This window comes from Podarcis filfolensis, assembly GCF_964270895.1.
Source record: "Podarcis filfolensis genome assembly, chromosome: 6".
Classification (NCBI taxonomy): domain Eukaryota; kingdom Metazoa; phylum Chordata; class Lepidosauria; order Squamata; family Lacertidae; genus Podarcis; species Podarcis filfolensis.
This window is the reverse complement of record NC_139609.1, coordinates 41,136,851-41,164,211: the sequence shown is the minus strand read 5'-3', so window position 1 is coordinate 41,164,211 and position 27,361 is coordinate 41,136,851. Positions and strand designations below refer to the sequence as shown.

The window sequence follows — 27,361 nt, the reverse complement described above, 5'->3', positions numbered from 1 at the left end:
TGAACCATTCAGTTCAATTATAGCATATTACGCATGAGGTAATTGTTTAACTTTATGAATTAACGTACAGGAGGATACTAGGGGGAATGAGACACAGAGCAGAAAATTATCACTGGGAAAACTTCAGGTGACACTTTTGGGAGCAGCCAGCAGCCAATTCAGGTCATCAAGTGCAGGAATATTTGTAACCCAGCAGAAGAAAAAAGTTCTGAAACAGTTGGAACATGTCCACTTAACAACACCCCTCTTAACATCCCTAGAAAAACAGGTGGTGTGTGAGTGGGTAACATCTTCTTGTACCCCAGCGAGAGAGGCAACGTATTGGAACACAAGACCAAATTGCAGTCATCTCCTCCATTTCTCTTATGGACAAATGGGACAGACAAATGGCAAGCAAGTTCCCTACATTCACTGCATATGTGGGTAGGACTTGAAGCACCTGAATTACATCTAGCACAATAAGAGTTTACTTAATTTTCTTAGACACCTGATCTCCTCAGGCCTATGCCTGTCTTTGGGACAGGCTTTTACTGCAACAAGATATCTGTAGGATATAGTATATATCATTTCTGTCTCTTTAAGGCCAGATGTACTGGATCAACAGGTGAGGGCTACGTTGTCAGGGTTGGGCCAGATGGCAAGCAGATTCTTCCGCCAGCAGGATTAGACAAGCTATCTCATTTAGAAATATTGGTTGGCACCCAAACAGCAAGTTAGACTTGGCCACGGTTGGCAGCTTTAAGATCTTATTGGTTCTTTGTGCCACATGATCTCTGCTGGCCTTTGATTTGATCCCTGGCATCTAAAAAAGCAGGGTCTCAGGTAGCACCTGAGATGAAAGTCCTCTACCTGAGACACTGGAAAGCTGTTAGAAGAGACAAGAAAAGACAACATGAAGCCCTCCAGATATCAATGGACTGTAACCTTCATAATCTTTGACCACTGCTCAAGCTGTCTGGGGGTGATGAGAATTTGGAGTCCAATAACATCTGGAGTATGCTAGATTGACTACCCCTGAGGCAGCCAGTCTGATAAGGCAGCCTCCTGTGGTCCTATTCACATCAAACAATTGATTAGAACTTTTGGTCCTCCAGATGTTGCTGAACTACAGCTCCCATCATCCCTGGTCACTGACCGTGCTTGCTGGGTCTGATGGGACTTGTCATTCAACAACCACTGGCCAAAGGTTCTCCACACCTGATTAGATTATCACCTTGGTTCTACTCTGTAACCACCATGGCTTTATTTATTTATTTATTTATTTATTATTAATTTGTTTATTGAATTTATATACTGCCCTATACCCGGAGGTCTCAGGGTGGTTCACAAAACAAAAACCATGGTTCCACCATGATAGGATAGCTAAATAATAACTAATCTGTATCCAATGATCTTGTACATGTGTCATCTCTTTGTTCCTTCATGACAAACCCTGTTGTTTCCCTTTGCCTTTATCCTGTCTGTGTAATATGAATTTCAAGTCTCTTCTGAGACTGTAGCACTTTGGGGTCCTGCACAGCACCTGGCACACATCTGACACCCAACCTGCACAGGTAAGAAGCATAGATGACCTGTTATCACAAACAGGGATGTATTGTTGCGACCTACAATTTTCCATAGGTTGGATGTGATTGTGTGCTGTACAGAATTATAGATGCCTCCCAACTAATAAGAATAAATCACTGCATCTCTTCTCAGTAAATGCTCGGAAGAAATCACTCTTCCTCAGACATATGCCATGAGGTGCCAGTTATCATAGGCAGGCAAGTGAGGAGGAGAAGATCTGACATCTTAATGGGTTTGCCCTTCAGACCCTTGTAGGGAAGAAGGAGAGAGAAAAGTGGAAGGAAAGCCGTTTATCCTCCAGAGAAAGACCCCTGATTTGGATTTAGCTTGTGAGCCCGGGGTAAGTGGAATACATTAAGCAATTTTATTTGAATTATGTGTGGGTGGCAATCTGTGTTAGTGCACTCTGCTTAAGAGAAGCAACACTGAACAAGGAAGGAGCTTTCAATTCCCATGGAAGAGACCATACTCAAGTCCGATGAGGGGTTCAATTATGGGACGACGAACAAGAAAGAGATTGTCTTGACTGAGGCTGCCACCTTCTGAGAATACTAGAACTTTAAGTTTTGCTGGTTCCAGAAGTTAGAAAATGCTGGGTGACTAAGCACACACACTCAGTTATGTCTACAGCAGAGGTGGCTAAGGTGGTGTTCTTCAGATGTTGTAGGGTGCCAGCTTCCATCAGCCCCAGAAAGGATGGCTAATGGTCTGAGATTATGGGAGTTGTATCTGATAACATCTGGATGGCACATTGGCTACCCCTAAAAATGGGCCCTGACCAAAGCTCTGCTTGTACATAACAACTAGAAGACCCAAAAAGGGGTGCACACCCTTATTCACATCAAAATATGCATTCAGCAAGTATAGCGATGCCAACTTATGGTGGCAATGCATAGGTTTCAGCTGCAGCTGCTACATGAAGATATTCCTTGCCAGAGATTCTAACCACCTCATTCCAGTTGGGATTTATTATATGCAACATAGTCTTTAGGGCGAAAGAGAAAGAATAAAATTCTTTTATTCAACTGTGAAATTAAATGTGGATTAGATCTGAACTGATCTGTCAGCGGATTCGAGGCGTCATGTGAATTGCTCTTATTGCTTAAGCTATCTGACGCTTGCATATACGAAATCTGTCCTAAGAGTAAAAAGAAGGGCACTTTTTAAAGCGGGTTAAAAAATCATAATGCCAGATTATTTCTGTGTCTCCCAGGTAGCTGTGGAATTCAGGGGGAAAACAACAAAACACGTATTGGCAGAGACAGTTATTTCCCTCCCCCCCCCCATGACTCACCGAGTATAATCCATTGCAGAGTTTAGGAGTACATTGGGGCCCCTTTAGAAAGGATGATTATGACAATGATTACCAAGAGGTCCCTGAGAAGTGTAAAAAAAATCATGCTGATTAGCTTCCAGCAGTGCCATCCAGCCTTTGCAAAAGAGCCTGAAGTGAAATGAGAGGGATTGTCCATTGCTGTGTGTTAAGGGGAAGAATTCAAATTGAGCATCACGCTGGGCAAGCACATCGAAAACAAATACCTGTGACAAAGGCTCCCTGCAGAGTGGTTGCATACATCAGATGCAGTGCTTCCCTGTACACAAACTCTGAGATGGAGTTAAGGTCCATTTTGAAACTGGTTTTAATTGTGAGTATCAATGTGTTTGTTTTGCAACAATGGCAGCAGACTCCGCTGGTGGAGCAGCTGCAGAGAGCAAAATGCCAAAGGAAATAACAATTTAGCCTGTGATCCTTTAGGTTGGAGCCCTTGTGCCGAGACAGATGCAGGATTTTTTCTGTTTGAAGAGCAAGCAAAAACATACTGCTGTGGTCTTATTAATTAAACTCAGAAATATCAGCAAAGCCAGTTTGGTCACGAGACCTTCAGCTGTTCCCATAAGTTTCTGATATTGAGGCAACTGAGAGAGACAACCCTCTTCTCAGTCAGTTGGAGGAGTTGATTTCTTTCCTCTGAATCCTGGCATTGCACCAAGGAGCTCAGGAAGGTGCTTTGTGCAAGACACAGAAGCCCTGTACAGGCATTATTGCTCCTGTGTTCATCTGGACAGGAACAGGAAGTCATCTAGTTACCCTGGCCTCTAGTCTTCACATGGAGCATTACCATTTGTAATGGTGGAGCCTTCAAGCACACAGCTGTACGCATGAAGTCTCTATAGCGACAGTCATGCTGTTCACATGAAGACAAAAATGTGGCACTGCCTGCACATCCACACTCCCATGCTGATGAGCATAGGAGCACAAATGCATGGTTTGGGCTAGTGGCAGACCTGAATTTGTTACCAAGTGTACACTCAACATGGAGCTTTAGCCAGTTATAATCCCCTGAAAAGTGTTTACTTTGCAAATGTGCCTTTGTGGCGTCTGTACTTTACAGCTTTAGTGTACACTTCAAACATCCTTTGTAAGCAAGAATTGTCCTGAAAGGCAGTTAAAACTGAACAGATTGGTATGAAAAGAAGTAGTAGCATGTGAACTGCACCCATTCAGAATACAGAGAAGTGATATTTGAAATCACTGCAACTGAAACAGCAAAGTATCAGGGACAGGGATGAATTACATGTGTTACGGTAATTGTCTACCAGCAGGGAACACAAGTTGTAGTAGTTTATACAATTGATTACAGTCCCACTCCCAATTTGCCTTGAAATGACTGGGGTGGAATAGCATAATGACTATGTGATTTGCATAATTAGTTACATAAATGACACAAGTTTCATAATTTTACCACAGCAGACAGTGAGACAAATAATGTAGGTTTTGGTGGAAGACAAACTGCAGCAGAAGGTAAACAGTGCTGCACGTGACCAATACAGGGCAGGGCAGAAAACGATGCCTTCGTACATCCCTAGTTCCAAACATACGCTTAAAAATCTATACACTATTTCTGATGTTGCCACTGTTTTTCCAAAGGAATACCAGAAATGTACCAAGACACCTAGTATTAAATTTTCATAAACAGAAAAGTGTGTAAACAGGTTATTCAGAAAAAGGAAAGACGAAAGACAAATGTACTATATGAAATTCTAAGCACAGCGATGACTGACAGCAGGCTGTACTCTAGGTACCACATTGTACTACATTTTTTGTTTCATTATATGTTGGATAGCTCAATGAAAACATCAGTGTGGTGTGCAGCCAGCAGTAAGTCTATGTTAGGGATTATAAAGTAGAAGGCTAAAAATAAAAGTAGCCTGAAGGGTAAAATGTCTTTCTATAAATCTATGGTGCAGTTATATTTGGAATGCTATGTAGAGTTCTGGTCACCCCATCTATAAAAGGGCATCTTAAGAGGTGGAAAAGACAGAAAAAGGCAACCAGATCATCAAGGGCTTGTGGCACATTCCTTAAGAGACAGGAATGGCTTACCCCCAGGATGTGGACCTGATTCTACACACACACACACACACACACACACACACACACACATTTCTGGTTTCCATAACCTACCAGTTTTGCTAGCAGCATCACCAAAACTAAAAATATAGTATAACAGGCATGCATACCTCTCCACTCACCCCTGCCCCATGATACAGATGGGTTGATCGTTTGCTTAAGGGGGAGTGATAATCCCCTTCCTCATTTGATCATTCTGATCTGTAGGATGAGACTGTGTGCTTGTTTTTTGGGGGGGTATGTAAGAGTGTGCAATAGTTTCAGGTGGCCACACACGGAACTGGCATTGGTTGGCCAAGGGTGACTACAACTTTCAGGCAAAAAAAAAAAAAAAAAAGGTTAGCCACCCCTAGTGGGGTGTATGTGTTTTAAACATGCTTTCAATGAATGGTGTGTACATAGTCCATGAGAGAAGCCAACCACGTATTCTCAAGTGTGATAAAATGGGTATGACATAGCCTTGAAAACAAATGGGTACCACTAAGCCTTGAAAACAAATGCTGCCAAATCCAGAAAAATGTGCATCGACGCCCTTTCAACCACACCTTAAAACAGCCTTCCACTTTCCGCCAGTGCCCTCCTGATGAGTTTTCACTACAATTTCTATCAACCAACACATCCAGCGGTTAGAAATATTGGGAGTTATAGTCCAAAATGTTGGGAAGGCACAAGGTTGGGGAAAGCTGCCTTAAAGGTCCTCACTCTAATTGCCTAAGGTTCTTCCAATAAAAGTAAACTATCAGAGGGAAATGGCATCCACGTCTACGGGTGATAGGCTGAGTTGAAAAACTGTGATGCTGTTGGTTTGTCAAGCTTCCTAGAACAGCTCTCAGGTGCTTTACAAAATTGCATGGCTGAAGTTACTCTGAATGTTCTGTGTAGGAAGACCCTATAAATACGAATGAATGTACCTTCCTTTTTCAAGCAGGCTGATAACCTCCATGTGCCTCGGATATTAACTGATCCTCTTACACACCCTTCCAAGGACAGAAAGCTATGCCATATAGGCTATGCATGTATGTGTGCTTGTTGCCCCCTAGTGGCTCTGCTACAGAAGTTGCAAACAGAACTACTCTCGGTGGTTCCTGAAGTCTGGGGCCAAAAAGAGTCTCTTTCATTTTGAGGGCTTTTCCACACCAAGGAGGCTAATTGTAACCATCTTGGTCATCAATCCCACCTTGAAGCCATTTTCCATTGTGAAAACAACCATCATTGTGCAGCTTTCCAGTATTTCTTATGGTTATTTTTCTTTTTAAAAAAGGTGAATATTTGCCACAATATGGCTTCCTCAAGACTGTTCAGCTATCCATAGCCTTTTATTCCTTAACTGGAAGAATATCATTGGTTTACAGTGGCAAGTAGAAAATAATGCTTCTCATCGCTAGTTAGATAATTATAACCTACCTTTCTTCTACTTTGGAACTCAAGATGGCCTACATGGGATTCCAAGGTAGGCTTCCATCAAGTCAGTTCCCAGGTCTGTTTAGTTTTAGCAAAGTAGCTGTGTGCCCTTAGACCATGGTCTGGGGCTGAGCTGGGACTCTCTCAAGAGTCTCTGTGCCATAATGACCAAAGGCACAGGTCATTCTTATAGTATAACAATGTGGAGGTTAGCAATTTAGATCTTAAGTGTGTTAGATCAGTGGTTCCCAATTACTGAGGACCCCCTATTTTTCAAAAGCCAAGCCATGGACCCCCTACTTTTGAAAATTTTGATAACTCTATGGTAGTTACCTCTGCAAACCAATTTTTTGAATTGGCTTTGAATAAGCAAATGATTTTAGGTATACTAAAAAACCAGGCCATAAAATATGTGATTTTACCATGCAAAAATGACAAAAAATTAGTTGGGGGGAGGCAAGGGATGGGGCCACGGACCCCCTGGGTGCATTCTGTGGACTCCCGGGGGTTCCTGGACCCCTAATTGGGAACCACTGTGTTAGGTGTTTTCATTGTTCTGAGACACATGCAAATGTTTTAATGCTCTGAGTAGCTGTGCAGGGCAGTAGAGAATACTTGTACTATGAGCTCTAAAGAGTGTAGTGCAAGCATGACGCAGTATTAACAGTGCCAGTCTCTGAGCAGGTAAATCGGGATTAAAATCCTTGCTGACCTGGGCTCAGTAACACTCTCTCATTCATAGGCTTGCTGCGAGTATAAATTTAGAGCAAATTTAGAGTATAAATTTAGAGTAAATGCTGCTCTGAGAGCCTTGCAGCATACAAAGGGGGGAAAATATTTCTCTTGCTTAAAATATTTTTCTATTGTAAAGTGGAAAATGAAAATTTGTTCCATTAGAAATGTATATTTCTCCCTCCAAACCATGTCAAGTTTACATGGTCACCTACTGATTATTTACAGGACTGTCTTTTTATGCACGCACCTCCTGCTATATCTTTTTTTCATTACTCTGGTCCACACTGATAACTAATTTCATTCATTTGTACATTTCTGATGCCTGTTTGTTATATACTTTCCTTGCCTACAGCAAAGCTTGCTCATGAATTCATCTGCAACTTCATACACTTCCGTGCTAATCAGAGAAAGTGTTCGTTTCCTAGGCTAGGAAAAGGGATCTCAAATTACATATTTAAAGATGCGTCTCAGCTCAGGGAGAATTAAAATCCCTCATTACCTTTAAAGGAGGCCAACACAACAACTAATAGCTACAACTAAATTCATTCACATCGTTAGTATTCAAGACTGTCCTTTGAACTCCCGTCCTTTTGCTTACCAGGCTCACAGCTTGACCTTCCCAAGTCATTGGAATGGATGGATTTTATGGCTTTAGAAACAGCTTTTCATTCTTCTGTGTTCCTGTTGATAACAACCAAGTACAAGATTGGATTTCTCAACCCACAGGTGAAATATTGAAAAGAAATGATCATTTTAACCACCACTGTTTACTGGTGTTAAATAGACAATATTGTTTCTCCATAAGTCAGGGCCCAATGCAGACCTTTAGATGTATTGGCTTAAACAGAAAACACTTTTATCAGATTTAACTATAAGAATGATAATTGCATACATCTACTTCTAATTATTTTTTAGGGAAATCAATGATCAAGTTATTGCAATCTGGTAAAAATCTACATCTTTGCTCACAAAATCTTTCAGAAGAAAATAAATATTTACAGCATCCTCTAATATTCAAATCTCAGCATTTCAGATCTGTTGTTTTCATTAAGTGCTTCATCGTTTCACAGTTCAATAACATCTTTTGCCGCTTTATCCAGGCAATCAATGCTAACTGACTGTTTTTGCAGTATTCAAGTCCAAAAAATTTGGATCAGCTACAATCCTCAGGCGACAATGCAAACTCTCTTTGCACCAGACTGGGCAGGTGGAGGGAGCTGGGTTGGGTGGATGTATCCCTTCACTGGCTGCCACTGGTGATGAGCTCCCCTTCCACCCACCAAGAGGTCCAGAAGAAGTACTGCTTGACAGGATACCTGCCAACAGTAGCCCACAGAAGAATCTAAAACAGGGAATTCTGGGGGCTTAAGGGAGAGGGAGTAAGCCAGAAGGCAAGGGGCCTTCTCAGGAGTTGCACTCACCCTATGGAACGCCCTCCCATCAGATGACAAGGAAATAAACAACTATCTGACTTTTAGAAGACATCTGAAGGCAGCCCTGTACTGGGAAGTTTTTAGTGTTTGATATTTTGCTATGCTTGAATGCAATGCAGCTGCTGGTCAGGCAGTGGCTTAGCTGCTCTGTCACCCTCTGCCAGCAGCTGGCCAGAGTTTGGAAATTAGAAAACAGTAGGACTCTTGCATTTACCAATAAAATGTTGCACACAACAAGCTATTTTGTGAATATCCAGGCTTGCCTTCTCTTCCTTGAAGGATCTCTCTTTGACAGCAGTTTTAACATCCTGGTACAACCGCCTGCAATGCAGGAATCTCAGCTAGCTAAAGCATCCATGGCAGATGACCACCTGACCTCCACTTAAAAAGCTCCAAGGAAGGAGAGTCCACAACCTCCCAAGGGGAACCGTTCCACTGTTGAACAGTTCTTACTGTCAGAAAGTTCTCCCTGATGTTTAGTTGGACTCTCCTTTCTTGTAACTGAATTCCATTGGTTTGGATCCTACCCTGCAGAGCAGGAGAAAAGCTTGCTCCATGTTCCATGTTCCAGCCCTTTCGGTATTTGTAGATGGCTTTCATATCTCCTCTCGGTCTCCTCTTTTCCAGGCTAAGCATACTAAACATCGTTTAATAGCTCTGCAATACAACAGCACACAACCAAAAAGTATCACACTGGCTGTTCATGTCATGTCAGACTGCTAAATCAAATATCCAAATTCATGGATATTTGGATTCATGAGTGAGCTCACAAATGCCAACAATGAGTTTTGGGTGAAGAACATTAGAAGGCAGGAAGGTTTGGTCACTGGGGTAAGAGTTAGAATCAGCTGATAACTCCCAAGCAACAACAGCATTTTATTGGTGGCTTCTGCACAGTTAAATGTGCAAAAAGCACTGGTCTATGGCATATGAAAGAATAACACGTTTAATGAGTTCTCACTATGCCAAATTACTTTAGTCTTGTCCTGCCCAGTTCATCCGGTTGCACCTAAGTGGATCTGATTTCCAATCAGAAAGCAAATGAGCACTTGACCTATATATTTCCTTTCATATTTATCCACACCCCAACTTCTGTTTTCAATGACTGCACAAGAACAATTCCTGTGGGGATCTCCATTCATTTCGAAGAAATATAACTAGCAACAAACTCAGTGTAACATGGAATGGAGAGTTCTGCTCTTCCGTTGTAAAGGATGGAGAAATAATACACACCTGAGCTTCAGGGTTCAGAATATTGGTTTGGAAAAAGTATTTTAAATAATAGGTTTACCTGGAGAAAGTAAATTGATGTAATTGCCATGTTAGCTTCCCCTCATGCAATATTCTGAGAATCTATAAATATACCAGCATAAATTCTGATCTGACACAGACCAGAGTAACACTACTCATATCAGTGGAGGTCTCCTGGATTTACACCACTTTCAGAAAGTAGCTTTTCTGTATTTAGCTTTAATTTAAAAATAAATGAATTTTCCACAACACTGACAGTATTGACCTTGCATATTATCCAAATAGAAATTTTTAATGAAACAAGAATAACACAAGAGTACATTTATAATAGATATGCAAATATTGGTCTTTTCTTAAAGGTCTCCCCATCTACACTCATGGGGCTTGCTTGCCTTACGTGGGAGGTGAACCCAGTGTGCATTTATTAAAGTGACAGCAAAAAAAGGAGTTCATAGCTACAGTCAGAACATCGATTAGATTTTTTTTATAAAAAGGAAACAAAACATTACAGAAGAATTGTGCTTCTGGAGCTCTCTGTCTAAGAGATATCATATATTAATTTGTCTCCTTCCTGCTCAGCCCAGTTTTTACTGCTGTCTTTCCAAAGCAAATCCCTACCTTGGATGGACAGATTAAAAACAACAACATATAGCCCTTCTACATTCTATAAGAATGTACAGTGGTACCTCGGGTTACAAACTTAATTCATTCCATAGGTCCGTTCTTAACCTGAAACTGTTCTTAACCTGAGGTACTACTTTAGCTAATGGGGCCTCCTGCTGCTGCCGTGCTGCCACCGTGTGATTTCCGTTCTCACCCTGTGGCAACGTTCATAACCCGAGGTACTGCTTCCAGGTTAGCAGAATTTGTAACCTGAAGCGTCTGTAACCCGAGGTGTTTGTAACCCAAGGTACCACTGTATGTGTCTTGATCTTCTTTTGTCAAGCATAATTAACATTCTATGTGCATGAGTAGGCTGGACCATAAAGAAGGCTGGACCATAAAGAAGGCTAATCGCCGAAGAATTGATGCTTTTGAATTATGGTACTGGAGGAGACTCTTGAGAGTCCCATGGACTGCAAGAAGATCAAACGTATCCATTCTTAAGGAAATCAGCCCTGAGTGCTCACTGGAAGGACAGATCGTGAAGCTGAGGCTTCAATACTTTGGCCACCTCATGAGAAGAGAAGACTCCTTGGAAAAGACCCTGATGCTGGGAAAGATTGAGGGCACAAGGAGAAGGGGATGACAGAGGACGAGATGGCTGGACAGTGTTCTCAAAGCTACCAGCATGAGTTTGACCAGACTGCGGGAGGCAGTGGAAGACAGGAGTGCCTAGCGTGCTCTGGTCCATGGGGTCACAAAGAGTCGGGCACGACTAAATGACTAAACAATAACAACAGGCTGGTTTACCAGGGATTCGCGGGGGGGGGGTGTGTGGCAGTGCAAGCATAAATAAATAAATAATCTAACTTCCCGTGTAAGATTTGTGGTAGCAAATTAGGATGAATGTTCAATAAACAGGTCCTCTGGAGGAGCCTTTTCTATTTAAAAGTGAATTTGTTGTGCTAGGGCAGCAGAGCCCTTTAAGCTACTTTCCTTGCACAGATCTAAATTATCAACATGCTTTTGACTCCCTCCTACAAAATACTTTGATTCTGGGGGCACCCTTGGGAGAAATGCTACTGTACAATAAGCAACAGTTCTCTCCAAATGTTCAAATGGCAAGGGATGTATTTGCTTCTGCCTTGTTTTCCAACACCTACATTCCACCCCCCCCCCCAAGAAGTAACCATCAGGGTCATCAGGGGTTAGCATTGTGAGGTATCTCCAGAGGCCCACACCCTAGCCCTACCCACTGCTGATCACTACTATCTCAACCTTGATGGCAACCGTCAGGCCCAGACAAACAGGGGAAAGGACATGGTGCTTTAAATTGCAGGCGTGTGCCTAGAAACACGACACAAAAGGTAATCCTGATGTGCCCTAAATTACTCATGATGACCACATATTTTCTTAGGGGAAGAGCTGCAGCTCAATGTCAGAGCACCTGCCTTGAATGATGAAAGTGCCAGGTTCAATCTCTAACACCTCCACATGAGACTGGAAGCGTCTCCAGTCTGTGACCTCAGAGAGCTTCTGCCAATCAGTGTAAACAATACTGAGCTCCATGGACCAATGGTATAAAGGCAGCTCCCCATGTTCCTTAGCCCCACCAGCTTTCCTGACTGGTTGCCTTTGGTGACTAATTCCATTCTTTCTTTTCTCTTATACCTCTGCTTTGCTGTGTCTGTGTGCGTACACACTTAGATGTGCTCAAGCAATTAGCCTTGGGAATATTATGGTTTATATATTGAGTGGACATAATTGATTTGTTCTCAGATTATTTAATGGCAGCAGGTGGCAGCTTCCTAGCAAAGAACGGTACGCCAGCGACAAATTACTTTCTCATATGTTATGCTTGTTTCCTTCATTATGGAATGTACTTAAATGCAGCAAGGCAAAGTCAGATGAGGAAGCCGCAATTGATTTCATATACATTTGCCATGACCCTGTGACAGATTTTGTGAGCTGGTCTAGAGCATGGCCCATGACCAGCAAGGATGATTGTTGTAGTCTAAGAATACCAGGAGGGCCTCATTTCTCCAACCTGAATTTAGAATGTTGATTCTACACCCTCACTACACAGACACATCTTCTTACCTGCCTGACATTAGTAAGGCTCTGTGCTGGCTGAAGCTGATGGGAATTGGAGTCTAACAATATTTGGAGGTCTACAAGTTCCTCATCTGTGCCATAGATTATGTGTATTAGCATACCCCTTAACTGTCCTGGGGAAAAGGAACATCCTGTTTTTCCCTGCAAGAGCATGATGGCCATTTTGGACACTGTGCTCCCACACAGTTTGGAGACATGATATTGCCCTGAAAAATAGCTTTTTGGGGAGCCACCATCTTGTGTGCCACCCCCAAATGCACATTTTGGGGCTGCCATGCTTGGGAAAAAAACATTTTTCTCCAGGGCCACAATCTCACACAGGTCAAGTGATTCACATGGAAGTACAGCCCCAGAAGATGGTTTTTCCATTCATCACATTGGAGGGTATGTATCAGGTATTATCTGCAAATATTAGAAGAAGTTAGTCTCACTGTGTACCATGCCAATGGGTTAGGTGTGGGGAAAGCACAAGCAGATTCAGAGAGAGGGGTCAGTATCCTACACCCACTAATCACTAATCCAAACAGTAGCTAGAAAAGAGTTAAATTCATTCTCAGTCTTCCTTCCTCTGAGCTCTCTCTGGCATTTCCAAATCTGCTTCAGGCAGTTGGGGAGGTAGGGATTGCTGTAAAACAATTGCAGCAAACAGCATTGAAAAAAGAGAGCATTTGCACATTTAAGGAGCTTGGGGAAATACCGTTCCTTGCTCCTGTGAAAATACTACATTTGATCCGAACATCGAAATGAGTGAATGTTCTGTACATCTCTGAATGTTACCGCTTGTATTTCATAATCATTCTTCTGTGGTTCTCCTGGTTTAAGTCATGAGACCAATATGAAGACATTTTCACACAGACAGGTGCAGTCTCAGCCTCAATCAATCATTCTGTAATTAGGAGCCTGTCAAGAAGGGCTAAATATATGTTCTGGGATTTCAGCACTGCTGCAAGCTTTGTGGATGCAAAAGTTTGCCAGGGAGGAAACTATGGAACAGCAGCATCTATAGACATCAGAGACAGAAATGCTAATTTGGCTTCTGCCTATTGTTGCATAGTAATTAAGTGCCAATCCTCTCAACTTTCTGTGATGGCAGAAAATGGGCTGAAAATGATACTGACTGTTGTTTGGCTAATGTCCTCACTCAATACACTTTGGGGAAATATGCATAGATGTACCAACTCATGACCTGCACTTGTGGTTAGGTGCACAAACTATTGCTTCACCACAAGGCAACCAATATGCTGGTTTCAAATCAACTTTCTGAGAAGATTCATCAGACTACCACACACTCCTTTCAGCAGATTCCATACCTCCACCCCTTCCTTCTGAGTGGTCAAACAACAGTTTGAGGGAATAACAGCTGAGGGTGGGAGAGAGCAGCGACTGTAAAGCAAGAAGTTGTGAGCTTGGCCCATCACGCAGAGATCCAGAACTGGTGGTGCTGATGCCCATTGGCACCAGTAGGGCAGAAGACAGTGAGGCCAACAGTAGATGGGAGCCGGAGCCAATGACAAGCAGAGTGAATGGCAGTTTTGCCTCATCCTCCATCCTACTGAGTTCTATGATGGCAACATTCAGGAAGAGGAAGCTGACAGCCAATGTCAACCCACTGGGCTGGATGTTAAGCAAGATGGTAGGTGGGAGTTGTGTGAGGCAGACGGAGGCTGGTGGGACATTGCACCATTTGCCCTAATGCCTGGGATCCACAAGTGAAACAGTTCACTGGAGAAATCAGATGAGATGACACCCAGAGCCCTAATACAGAATAGGAAGTGCCACATAAGAAAGTACAGGGCTCAGGGGAAAGAAACAGGTGCCTTGAGAGAATCAGTCATCCAAGCCAGGAATAGCAAACATTTGGCCATCCAGACATTCTTGTGCCCAGTAAGCCCCAGCCAGAATGGACAGTGGCCAAGGATGATGGGAGTTTTAGTCCAGCAACACCTGCACTACATTGGGAGGGCCACAGCTTTTAACCCAGGCTTCCCACACAACCCTCCAGATTTTCAAGGGGCACATGGAACCGTGTAGGACAAATTGGTTAAAATCACTCCCCTCTCCACTTCCAACAGTGGAGAAATCCCATGAGCAGAGTTCCACTTGTGGAATCTCTGGATCCAAGCCACTGGCTTTGAATGGATTTGTGAACGTTAACCATCCATTGTACATGGCTTTCCTTTGTTGTGTCTAAGTGAGCAGCAAAATAAACTTCTCTTTCTGTAAGAAAACTTACAATAGATCTGTGGCGGTGATTGGATTCTAGCAAAAGGGTCTCCCTTCAGTAATCAGCACCTCTTTTGTTGAATGCACAGGATGAAAGTTGGTTAAGGCTATAGCCAGAAAAGGAAATGTAACGAATACAATTGAATTAAGAGTGCTATTAAATACAGGGGGAAGTTATCTAACATCTGCTTAATTGTAACTCCTCTTAGCAGGTAATATCAATGATCCATCAATCAGAGAAAGCGGGGCTTGGAGGAAAGCATGGGAGAGGGGATAAGAAAATCAATATGCAGTAGACGCGGTGGACTAATAGAAAATCAGTATCTGTGGTGGTGCTGCTCACTCACTTGAGATGCCAACACTTTCTAACAAGAGTTTCTGCAAGTGAGTGCCAGGCTGCTGCTGTACTGGGGCAGACAGCAATAAGTGGCCACCGTTCCTGACCAGTATTGGAGGAGAAGTTCAGGTAAGGAACAGTCCAGCTCTATGATTCTATGGTCATGGTGCTCAACACACTTCCCCAAGAGGCATTATATTCCACCATGCAATATTTTGGAAATATGAAAACAGGAGAAGTGTGGCATGATAAGGAAAAGAACAGGAGACTGTGTTTTCTTAATGCAAGAAAGCTGTTATACTTGCACACAGACAACAGGTGCAATGGTTACAGGGCCTGATGAAATGTAGCTTATGCCTTCAGCAGCCCTAGGGTAAATGGCTGTTTTTCGGAAAGACATGGTTCAGTGGCAGAGCACATGCTCTGCATGCCAAACATGGTGGCTTCATTCCCTGGTATCTTCAGACAGACTGGGAAAGAAGGCTGCTCTCTGAACCTGGAGATCCATTTCCAGTCAGTATGAAGCTAGATGGACTAATGGCATGACTTGATTTGAAGGCAACTTCCTGCATTTCCAGTTATATACACTCTTAAGACAAAGTCATGTGTCACCTACCGTTGAGCACAATTAGGCTCAAGCGACGCTACAGTAATAAACCGCTTGTGTGGGAAATGGCTTTGCCAATGATAGAAGATGTGATAGGTTATTATAAAGTGACCTTCCCCAGTAAGGTGCACTCCAGACCTTGACTGCATGGTCAATGGTCAGGGCTTGTGAGAGCAGTGCTGCTCAACATCTAGAGGGCACAAGTTCAGGAAGGCTGTTCTATAGCAGGCTGTTGGCCTTTTAGCACCCGTGATTCTCTATAGTTGTTGAAATCCTTCCAACAATCTACCGGCTCCTAATAATGGTTTATAAATAACACCTTTATAGGAAATATGTCCTTCATACACTGAAAATAATGAATATGCATTTTCCTTTCTTTTCCCAGCTCCCATCTGCAGGGAACATATGCCACGCACAGCCATTCCAAAAGATCAGAAGAAGGTCTAAAGTACACAAGCTATAAAATATGCAGACTACGTCCTCACACAGAAAAATCACATTCCTAAACGGGAGGGGAGAGGGGGTGAGGAGCCACTTTGCTGTTAATGAGGGTTTAATTAATTGTCAGCTTGGCTCAGTCATTGAGGGCTTTCACCTCTGTCCCAGAATGTCATGGTTGCCAGGCCTACATTGGGGTCTGAATTCATTGCCAGTGCTGACACTGCAGTCTTACATCAGAGGTCCCAACCTTCCTATAAAGTGCTTCAGCTGTAAGGGTCTTCTGGTCTCCAATTGCAACTCCAGCTGGTAGGTGAAATGATGCTGGCTGGCACTTTTCAGACAGAGTACAGATGCAGCCACTTCCTCTCCCTCTCTCTCTCAACAAAAAACCCTGTCCAGTGTGAATAAACTAGGTTCTAAAAGGAGCCACAGCTGTGTGCTAGCACATCATAATAGGGTGCATGAGTGAGGTGGGGCAATGGACAGGGAATTGTGTTTGATCAAAGAAGGTTCAACTCCCACTGCTCAGTCATGGGTGGCCCTGAAGCAAGTCAGTGTCTGTCCAACGGTGCTTGATATGTTACCAATCAGCTCCAAAATGCATGAAGGCATCGGCTTGTGAGAGTCACCACAAGAATGAAAATCAGTGGAAACTGTGGTGTCTTTAGGATATATATACAACCTTTGCACATAAAGCCTGAACACAGGATAGAAGGGCTTGCAGCATTAACACTCCAATATATCTTGCCTATCCAAGCCACAGCCCAGAGCAAGACAAGCCTTTGTGTTTCCAGCTTCCAGTAGCAACCAAAACTCTCTCTTTTACACAAACACACAGACCACCTCCTACCTGTTCTCCATCCTAGGATGATATGTCAAGCCAGGTGAGGGGGCAATGCATACCACATTAAGACCAATACCTTACAAACAGACTGCTTTGACTTTTTAAACAGATTCTTCTACTAGATTCTGTAACTTCGCTAGACACAGAATCACAGGCCAGGAAATCATGCAGAGTGACACACACACCCAATAACATATTCAGTGGTACCTCGGGTTACTAACTTAATTCGTTCCAGAGGTCCGTTATTAACCTGAAATTGTTCTTAACCTGAGGTATCATTTTAGCTAATGGGGTTTCCCACTGCTGCCGCGCCGCCGCCGCGTGATTTCTGTTCTCATCCTGAGGTAAAGTCCTTAACCCAAGGTACTACTTTCAGGTGAACAGAGTCTGTAACCTGAATTGTTTGTAACCCGAGGTACCACTGTAGCCGTATTATTTCCATAGTTCCATCATGCCCCATTGCTGCATTTTCCATGTGTATGCTTCTCTGCAATGACGAGGCACCAACAAAAAAAAGGCTTCCTATTCAATATCCCCTAATTTAGTATCCTAGTTCAGTATCTCCTAGCTAAGATTCTCCCTGCCCCCATGGCAGTGTAGAGGGTAACCTTTGATAAGAGGAAGTATGACTGACACACTTGCACAAGACTGACATCATGTCATATTTTACTTGTGAGAGCAACTTTTAACTTCAGCCTCTAAAAATGAATTACAATCTTATTCCAAGATCATTTTCGACAATATTGGTTGCTAGCAAGCTCTTGCTGCTTCTTTTGCATTGGCTTCCCTTTCACCAGCCTAGTTTAGAGCCAGTTCATACATCTATTTAAAACTGTTGTATCCAGCAAACACATGCATGATGGGTGAGCTACCAAATAGCAGCAGCCATTCCATCAGCCCATAGTAGGCAGGGTGCACAAGGTCTACTGGGCCACTTCACCTGCTCAGCTAAGAGGCCAGCAACTTTTAGCTCCTCCTCTCATTGAACTCTTTCCAATTCAGCTGGTTGTTACAAGAAGTCTTAACTAAGAGCTAGTAGTTGAGTTTGCTCCCCCCCCCACACCTTTCTCCTTCTCAATTCCTTTTCCTTTGTTGTCATGTCTTTCAGAGAGCCAGTGTGGTGTAGTGGTTAAGAGTGGTAGTCTTGTAATATGGGGAACCGGGTTTGATTCCCCGCTCCTCCACATGCAGCTGCTGGGTGACCTTGGGCCAGTCACGCTTCTCTGAAGTCTCTCAGCCCCACTCACCTCACAGAGTGTTTGTTGTGGGGGAGGAAGGGAAAGGAGAATGTTAACCGCTTTGAGACTCCTTCGGGTAGTGATAAAGCGGGATATCAAATCCAAACTCTTCTATAAGGCTGAGGGTTGGGGCTACCTTTTCCCTGATTCCTGCAAATTGAGCTGCAAACTTTTTGTGGGATGAAGAGCAGGGTAAAAATATTGAAATAAATAAGTAAGTAATCAGAGACAGAACATATGCACAATACTTTTTCACTGATATTTTTCACACATTTGACTGAGAGTTGTGAAGTACTGAATAATCAAATTATTGGAGATATTTGTGAACCTGGGGAACTGAGTGTGTTGTTGTATGCTGTTTACATAGAAATTCACTACAAGGGGAGTTAATGGTAGAATTAAACTTCATTCCTGGGACTCAGCTACATTAATAAAGAAACAACAATTTGAATGCACTAGAAACATACAACAGCAGATGGCACCAGAAAGCAGGAAATTTTTATACACAGTTTTCCATAGGGTTCCCCCCCCCCCCTTGTTATAACGATCTAATTTCTGACTTATTTATAGCATTTTTTCCTATATGTAGATCCACCTTGGATGAGGTCTCGGAGCTTACATATCAGTAATAACTTCTCCAGACAAGTCACACCACCAAGGTGACCTCCTGGGTTATAGTTGTTTCTCTTAAAGGATATTTAGTTGATAATGTATACATTGCATTGAGCACCATCCCTGGAGAGGTGAGCATCATACTGATAGTGGGGGGGGGTCACACAGTTCACTCTCTTTCGTATGGATTTTTAGGGGCCCAGGACAAGCTAAAGCCAATCCCAAAACCACCTGACCCACAAAGGGAAGTAGTGGACATATTTATCTGCTGGTAGATTTATGCCCAAAATGTCATGGTTTGTTGTTTTAAAGTTCACTCTGATACAAATGAATGATGGTCTATCATGCTGATTTGTAGAGCAAGGTAGTCCTAACATCACTACATTCAACATTAGCTTCCTACACTTAGTGAAGCTTAGCAGGGGAAAGAGCTGTATAAAATGGATGGCTACATAACATTTAGTACAGAAGATGCTTCTGGATGACAGCTTTAAGAGTATAGTACCACAGGAGGGAGGAAAAAGCTCTTTGTTTGGTCTCCTGTTAATATTGGTGTAAATAAAATGCCTTGCATTCCTCTATATAAATTTAATTAGATTTATTTCTGAGATATTGTGTTCCCTTTTTATTTGGTGTGCTGGACTTAGTGCTCTGCTACCATAAAGATATTGAAAAGATGCCATCCAGATTATGAAATAACACGTAAGAAATTTAAGAAAGCTAGCTTCACTGAGGTAGATTTTTATTTTTCAATAAATCACCACAAATCTTTAGATAACAATTTTTATAGGCTAAAAGGGCTGGAGAGATAAATTTAAGTCACTGTGAAATGTCTCCCCATTTCCCTGACAGAACAACTTTTTAACGGGAAAAAGTAGGCATACCTCCACCAAAGGTACACAGTGCTCAGCTCTTGACTGCACTGTAATAAGATATGGAGGTTTTACAGTGCACCTAAGGTACGAGCTATTATTTCCTGAATCTGCAGTCCAAAAGAACTTTTTCAGTGATTTTCTCTCACCTCCTGCTCTGTAAGGGATACTTAACTTCACCATTATGTTTTTTCAGGGGGGATGCCTAACGTTTTAAAGGCACAAAATGTAACTAAGACAAATGTGTGTCAAAACATGTGGTACCTGCAAGTCTACCAAATCACAGACTGAGGGAGGCCACACTTACCTTTCCTCTGTGCTTTCAGTCGGAGCAAACGGTAATCCACACAAAACCCGAAGTGCCGTTTGCTTCAACCTGCAGGGGAAACTACAGAGCGGAAAAAGTGGGTGCACTCAGACACAGAGCTTTAAAGTGTGGACCTGTGGGGCTGGAAAGAGTGGGGCAAAAGGTGAGGATAAGCCCTGAGCACCCGTGAAGCTGAATTAGAGCACTGGTCCATCTAGGTTACCATTGTCTACCACCAGGGATGGGGAAACCTGTGATCCTCCAGTTGTTGTTGGACTACAGCTCTCAACACCCTCCACTTGCAAGGCCAGTTGTTAGGGATCATGCAAGTTGCAGTCCAACAACATCTTGGAGGCCACATGTTTCCCATCCCTGGCCTACACTGACTGGCAGTGGCTCCTGGAGGCATCACTCTGGAGGCTTTCTCAACTCTGCCTAGCAATCATTGGGTTCTAAACCAACAGCTTGACATGACTTGCTCTGTGGAGAGATGGAGGCAAGGAGTGTTACCATTGCATACAAGGAGGAGAAGGGACATTAGGGTTCCGGCAGGCTGCAATGGGAGCCCAAGTGCAATGAAGTACTCACCTGTTTCAAAGTGGGCAAGATCTCAGATATTTGCAGTGACTTGAGAGCCTAAGGTTCAGGGTGGGCTGCAGACCAAGGTTCTTCAAAGGTTCTTCAAATTTTCTGAACTGTCAGATGCCCTCAGATTTCTAGAGGATAAGAATGCCTCTTGTCAACAACCAGGAGAAATGTGATGGCGGGATCATAAAATGCTGCCTCATACTGAGTCAGATCATTGGTCCATCTAGCTGCATATTGTTTATACTGACTGGCTGCAGCTCTCAGGACTTCAGACAGGAGACATTTCCAGTTCTTTTGAAATGCTGAGGATGGAACTTGAGTCCTTCTGTATGCAGCTCAGATGCTCTACCACTGAACTACAGCCCTCCCCCTATACGTTCAGAGAATAAGCAGATCTGTCTGGGTAGTTAGTTTGCAAGGTAGTTCTACAAAATGAATGTAGCTATGAAGGATGCGTTCCCTTGCAATGAGGGAGAAGTTTGTATGTTTGTCAGGACAGCCTTTTAGATAGGAGGTTAACTTTCACGGAATGTTCAGATTCCGCCGAGTACAAGGAAGCCTAGAAATGCCCTTAAATCATGTCTTGAATTAAGATGCTTTCTTGACCCAGAGGCTGGTTTTTAGTGTTTGTAACATGGCATCTGCTTAGTATGAAACATGCAACACCTGTTTAATGAGACGAGTATGGAGTTGCATTGCCTCATGAATTCTAACTGTTTTCAACTTGCAATTATGCAAGGGAAATTTCCATAGCAACTTAGTTTCTTGACCTCCTGGACTGAATTCATAGGAGTGCGATCAACAGTAGCTTTGTCAGAAAATAGATTGGGAGACCATCTGTTGAAGCAACTGACTACCCCATCTGGCCAGCGGCTGCCTTACTACCCTTTCCATTCCCTCGGGCTAGAGACCTGGAAAAGGAGGGATGTATACATTTGGCTCCTTTGAACCACCTGATGACAGCAAAAACTAGAGTGGACATTTAACGGCTCTGGAGGATGAAGTGAGCATGTTCTCCCTCAGGCTTGCATTAATGAGATAAGGCAGGGAGTGAAATTAGAAAATATAATCATGCATTGCCTCATAGTTTGCAATTACAGCTACAAGATTTGGCAGCGTAACATATTCAAATGATAAATAAAAATTCTGGAGTGTGTAAAGATGCTGTGTGTACACAGAACCATATATTCCTTAGTGGGTCAGTTAGCAGGACTGGGGTAATGGTCATTACCTTGCTTCTGTTATTATGATGAAGAAGCTGTCCAGCAATGCTATATCTTGTTATGAGGTGCACAAGCCAGAACTCCTTGGATTTCCAAAAGCTTTTATACCATTTACTGTAACCATCAATCCTCTCTATTCTCAGAATTAGATGGCTTTGTTGGATATATCCAAGTTATAAGCTCAACCACGGCCATACAATAGCCCCTTTACAGGCAACCACTTCAAAAGATGAAGAAGGATTGTCAGATCGACATCCCCAGATATAAGGGCCACTGCAAAGTATAACCCTGGAGCTTCAGCCTCTGCTTGATGTAGTGCTGAGGAGTTGGTTTGTTCAATAATAAAGGCTATCCATTACTTCTATGGAGCCGTAATGTTTAGGAAAGGGGGGCATTCCTTTAAAACAAAGGGTTGTCTGGTAATAGGCAGTAGAAGTAATGTCCAAGCGTATACTGCAGAAAATAAAAAGGTATACAAAAGAAAAGAATGGCATTTAAATGCATCCAAGAGCTATTGTGTTTTTGCTTGTGTGTTGCCATCTACCTTAACTTTCTATATATTTTCATCTGCTCATCATTAAGTCTGAGACCTTAAAGTGTTTTCTGTAGTGAAAGGCAACACCCACACCACACCACCTTGTTTCCCAGTTGCTATAAGAAATACTTAATGGAATTAATATCAAATCAGGGAAGCCATCTTATGTAGCTGAAGAAATAATCCAGCCCCTAAATTAGGTCTGGTGTGGATCAGCCTCCGGACTCGCTTCTTTCCATTCCCAAAGTTACCAGAATAAAACATGAGTGAGGGAAAGCCGGTAGTAGGTTCCACAGTGAAACCTTTGTTAGGTTCTAAATGTCGATATGATGCCATGTACCATATCTATTTTCTGTGGTTGGTTGACTGCTTTTGGGACTGAAGTGGTTTGCTCTGAAGTACCCAGCACATTGGTGGATTGCATAGAAGTTTGAACTGGCTGACTACAAAGTTTGCAAACAGCAATTGTCTAATTTTTTCTTGGATTCAGAAATCTGCATTGTTCATACGTTAAAACCAAGTACTTATGCATTTTGTTCTTTGTGGGCAATTGCTGTGTTGCTTTACACAAGTATGGTTCAAGAAAATTTGTTCATTTTAACTATTTGCAGGTTGTTACTATTATTTATTTAACTTATTAGTCGCTCTGCATTAGCATCTCAAAGCAACTTATATTATAAATGAACTATAACGTGCAAAAAACTAATTCAAAGCAAAGCACGATATGAGACAATTAAACTACAAAATGTCTTCACCTAGCACTGAAAAAATATCCCTGGAGAGAGCCTTCCGTAGAGGAAATGGTTTAGAACTCAAACATACCAATAAAAACATGAGATGGAGATGAGTGCTGCAGAAAAGCATCTTATAGAATCATAGAATTGTAGAGCTGGAAGGGAGCCCAACTTACAATGCAGGATTCTCAACTAAGGCATCCAAGACGGATAGCCATCCAACCTGTGAACAACACTGTTGAACAGCTCTTATTGTCAGAAAGTTCTTCCTGATGTTTAGTTTTATTATGTTTTTATATTCTGCTAGAAGCCGCCCACAGCAGCTGGCAAAACCCATCCAGATAGGCAGAGTATAAATAAAACAACAACAACAATTATGAATATCCTTTCTAGTAACATAATTCCCTTGGTTTGGGTCCTACCCTGTGGAGCAGGAGAAAACAAGCTTGCTCCATCTGCCATGTGGCAGCTTTTTAGATATTTGGAGGTGGCTATCATATCTCCTCCCTGTCTCCTCTTTTCCTGGCTACACTTAACCAACATCCTTAACCGTTCCTCATCAGACTTGTTTTCCAAATCATGTTGGTTGCCTTTCTCTGCACACATTCTAGCTTGTCAATATCATTCTTAAACAGTAGTGCCCAGAACTAGGCATAGTACTCCAGGTGTGGTCTGACCAAGGCAGAATAGAGTGAGACTATTACTTCCCTTGATCAGGACACTATACTTCTGTTGATGCAGCCTAGCATTAGGGTTTTTTCCCTGCTGCATCACAATGGTAAGCTTGTGGTCTATGAAGACCCTTAGATCCTTTTCTGGCAAGCCCAACTTACGGTATATTTGGGCAGCTGGTTCTTCCTGCCTAAGTATAGAACCTTACATATGTAACAGCTACAGTTTAAGACCATTTAATGAGAGGAAGCCAACTGAAATGCTCAGCACTCTGTTAAGGCACTCAGAAGTGGAGGAGGAGGAGCAGTGTTCTCATGACAACATTCTCAAAATGAGCAGATTGCTGCTCCCATGCACTCCAGTCTGACTTCCAGATTGCAGTGTTCCCAGCCTCAACAGGGTGCAAAGAAGGTCCTTTTCTCAGATGGCTCCCCCAGTGCATACCAACAAGGCACTGAAATTGCCAAAGCTATCGAGATTTCTTTACGGTAGCCAGTTATTGTACAGAAAGTTTGCTAAGATGCATTTCCACTAGAACAGCAAAGAAAATGTTTTCCTCTCAGAATTGCTTTGCACATTTCTGTTCCTGACAAGTATTAATAGAACCGCATGTGAATGTCTGTTTTGTTTTAGAATTAAATGTGCCAGAAAGCCAGTATTAGCTTCCCAGCAAGTCTCCACCCCCTCATCTGTATAATAAAGTTTATTATAAATTAAAATTTAACAAAGCTGATAAAATATATGTAAATTTATATAAAGCTATATCATAATTCAATGATCCTAGATCTAAAACAAGTCAATAAAATAGTACAGTAAGTGAAGTGAGGTGTAAATATACAATCATACCACAGAAACTCTTAGACATGAAAATATCCATACCTCACTTTCATAAAATAAATAAATGGTAAGCTTTAAAAAAAATATCTCACTTTTCATCTACCACCCCTCTATCGCAGGTGTGGAAACTGTAGTTTGGAACAGATACTGTAGTTTGGAAAAGATACTAAGAGTTTTCTATTAGGAATTCTGTTCCAATTCTCTCCCCAGCAAAGAATTGCACATCATATATAAGCAAGCTACCTTTAAGCCAGTTAAAGCTTAGAGCCAAAAACAAAGAAGTGTAGTGGCCATGGATGGGTGGGGGACACAGGGATAGGCTGTTGTCCTCCATGACTAATGTTGCTCAGACAGACTAAAAGGAAAGCAGTAGATATGCTGAATTTATTGCAGACAGGAGTGGCTGCCTGGTATCACCTGACTGCCAGGTTCAGAAGATACTGGGAACTGGCTATATCCTCTCCTGAACTGTCTGCTGCAGTTCTTTCCTCTGAGCAGCAGTCACATTGGTACAGGAAATAAGAAATCAGTTCCTAATGCCACCGTCCTTGGCAATACTAGCACTATTCATTTGGCAGTCTACTGCACCTTGGCAGTACTATGGCTGCTGCTTATATTGTTAATTTTCTATGCATCAATAAATGCCAAGACGTCCAGGATACGACAACTGCAGTGCTGTAGTTGCTTCGTCCTAGATGTCTTGGCATAATTTCATTTATGGTAGTGCAGGAAATGAACAATATAAGCAGCAGACATAGTCAAATACATGTGCACAGCGTGGTCAGTGCTTTTAATTTGAAATAATCAGCTGCCCGTTATAACCACACACAAGATGCTACTTAATGCTATACTATGTACTATTTAAAAAACAGCAGCTCAACATGACCTAGAGTCCCCTGGAACTCTTAAGTGCTTACCACCCCATCACAAACAAAGCCATACTGTCTGCCATTGCTTTTATTACTGCATAAACCCATTAGTTCCAAATATGTGGCTCCAGTAATGACAGTATACCGCCATGGATGCTGCAATACAATTGGGTTAAAATATTCATTACAATAAGTATTAAGCAACCTAAATTTAGTGCATCAAATAAGATTGGCAATTAGGGCTAATTTGAATGAAATACTTAATATACTGTGATTAATGTGTTCTCTGCATTTTTATTCAGTTAAAGTTAATGGAAATTACTTATGCTGATAAATAATTCCATCGAAGTGCTCTTAAACGTGGAGCATAACAGGTGTCGTCCATGTTCTTGCCACTGCTGTTGTCCTGGGGATGTGCTGTTAATTTGCCATTAGTAATTTATGCTGCATCTTCTTATCTTTGTATTATTCATTTTCTGCTTAAACATCAGGCAAGCAGTCCCTGCAGGGAAGAGATTAAAGACAGATACAAGTGAGGAAATATTTTTTTCTTGCCCCACCTTGCAGAACTCAACAAGAGAGCATGAAAGGGCACTTAACGCTGATTGACAGCAGCAAAGAGGGACTTCAGCCACTTCCTAAACATACTGTGCATTCATTAGCAGAGCCTAATTCAGAGCTGCTTCTCTGAATGGTTTTACCTCATATGATACAGACTTGTGCGCTTAAGTTCCTAGGTGGTCACAAAAGTCAGCAATTTTGAGCCACTCCAAAAGTTGCCATTTTTTTGTGCCAGTGGGCACATCTGGGATTTTAAACAACTGCGCTGGCTGCCAAACAAACAAACAAAATGGCGGCCATGTGGGTGGGCCACATGCCATAATACAACATGGCTGTTGTGGGGCGTGCCATGACACAAAATGGCTGCCACTAGCAAAAGAGCCCAAAAAAGAGACAAGGTTCCAAAATAGTCCAGACATGCCCCCCTCCCCCACCATCAGCTACCCCATCAAGGGTGGGGAGAGGTAACTACACCACCACACTCATCCACAGCTGAGAGGGTGGGGGTCCAATGCTTGCATCCAACAATATGAGAAAATGTTTAAGGGGTGTGTTTAGGGTAAGGGTAGCTGAGCCAGTGCAAATAGGAACTGGGCAGGAAAAGATAAGAGTCTCTCTCATGCATTGTGGATTTTTGAGGGAATATTTACCTATCATAGTCAATGCATGTTGTGGAGGGTGGGGTGATTTTTTTAAAAAAAATCAATCCTCCTGTCAGACTGGGAATATCCCCTCCCTCACCCAGTTTAGGATATTCCACCATTCTTCAGCAGAGTTTCTTTTCTTTCAGCAAAGTAAGCCCATGTCAAACAAAGCTTTAATAATACAAATTTTAACACAGTATCATACTGTCTGAGAGAAACTAAAACAACATCATGAGGCAAGAATGACAGTTGGCCTCTCTAACTGAACGCCCGAAGGGAGGGGCTGATTCCAGAGCACAACACAAAAGCCCCGCCCACCAGATGCCAGACGTTTTACTATTCAAATAAGGCCCTAGTGTTTTTCTTACAATGCAGGAGGTACTACTGGCAGAGGTGGATTTAGGGCAGCACAACTGTTTCTGCTGCACTCGGTGCCATGCTTAGGGGGCTGCATGGTATCACAACTATGCCATTGTGAATTGAGCAGAGTGGAGGGTGCCAAACTTTGGGCTTACATAGGATGCTGCTGAAATTTGAAAGACCGAAATCTGCCCCTTCTACTGGGCACACTGGCACCCACAGACGCTATCGCCGTGACACCTGAATTACAATAAGAGTAACCAATTATCTATGTAAAACAGTTTCATATGTCTGCAGAGAAATTGAGTGATCATGATAAAATTTGAGGAAGAAATGGCTAA

At 42.5% G+C, this 27,361-nt stretch overlaps 1 protein-coding gene across 1 annotated transcript in view; it reads right to left on the bottom strand.

Moving 5' to 3' along the window:
• DAB1 (DAB adaptor protein 1) overlaps positions 1-26,975 on the bottom strand; it is a 639,464-nt gene extending 612,489 nt beyond the window's left edge. The window contains exons 1-5 of the mRNA XM_083619364.1: positions 26,758-26,975; positions 25,778-25,957; positions 20,586-20,713; positions 19,998-20,078; positions 7,713-7,795 (exon numbers count right to left, since the gene is read on the bottom strand). The gene's annotated coding sequence lies outside the window, so the exon portion shown is untranslated. The remainder of the gene's footprint in view (positions 1-7,712; positions 7,796-19,997; positions 20,079-20,585; positions 20,714-25,777; positions 25,958-26,757) is intronic.
• Between the last annotated feature and the right edge of the window lie 386 nt (positions 26,976-27,361).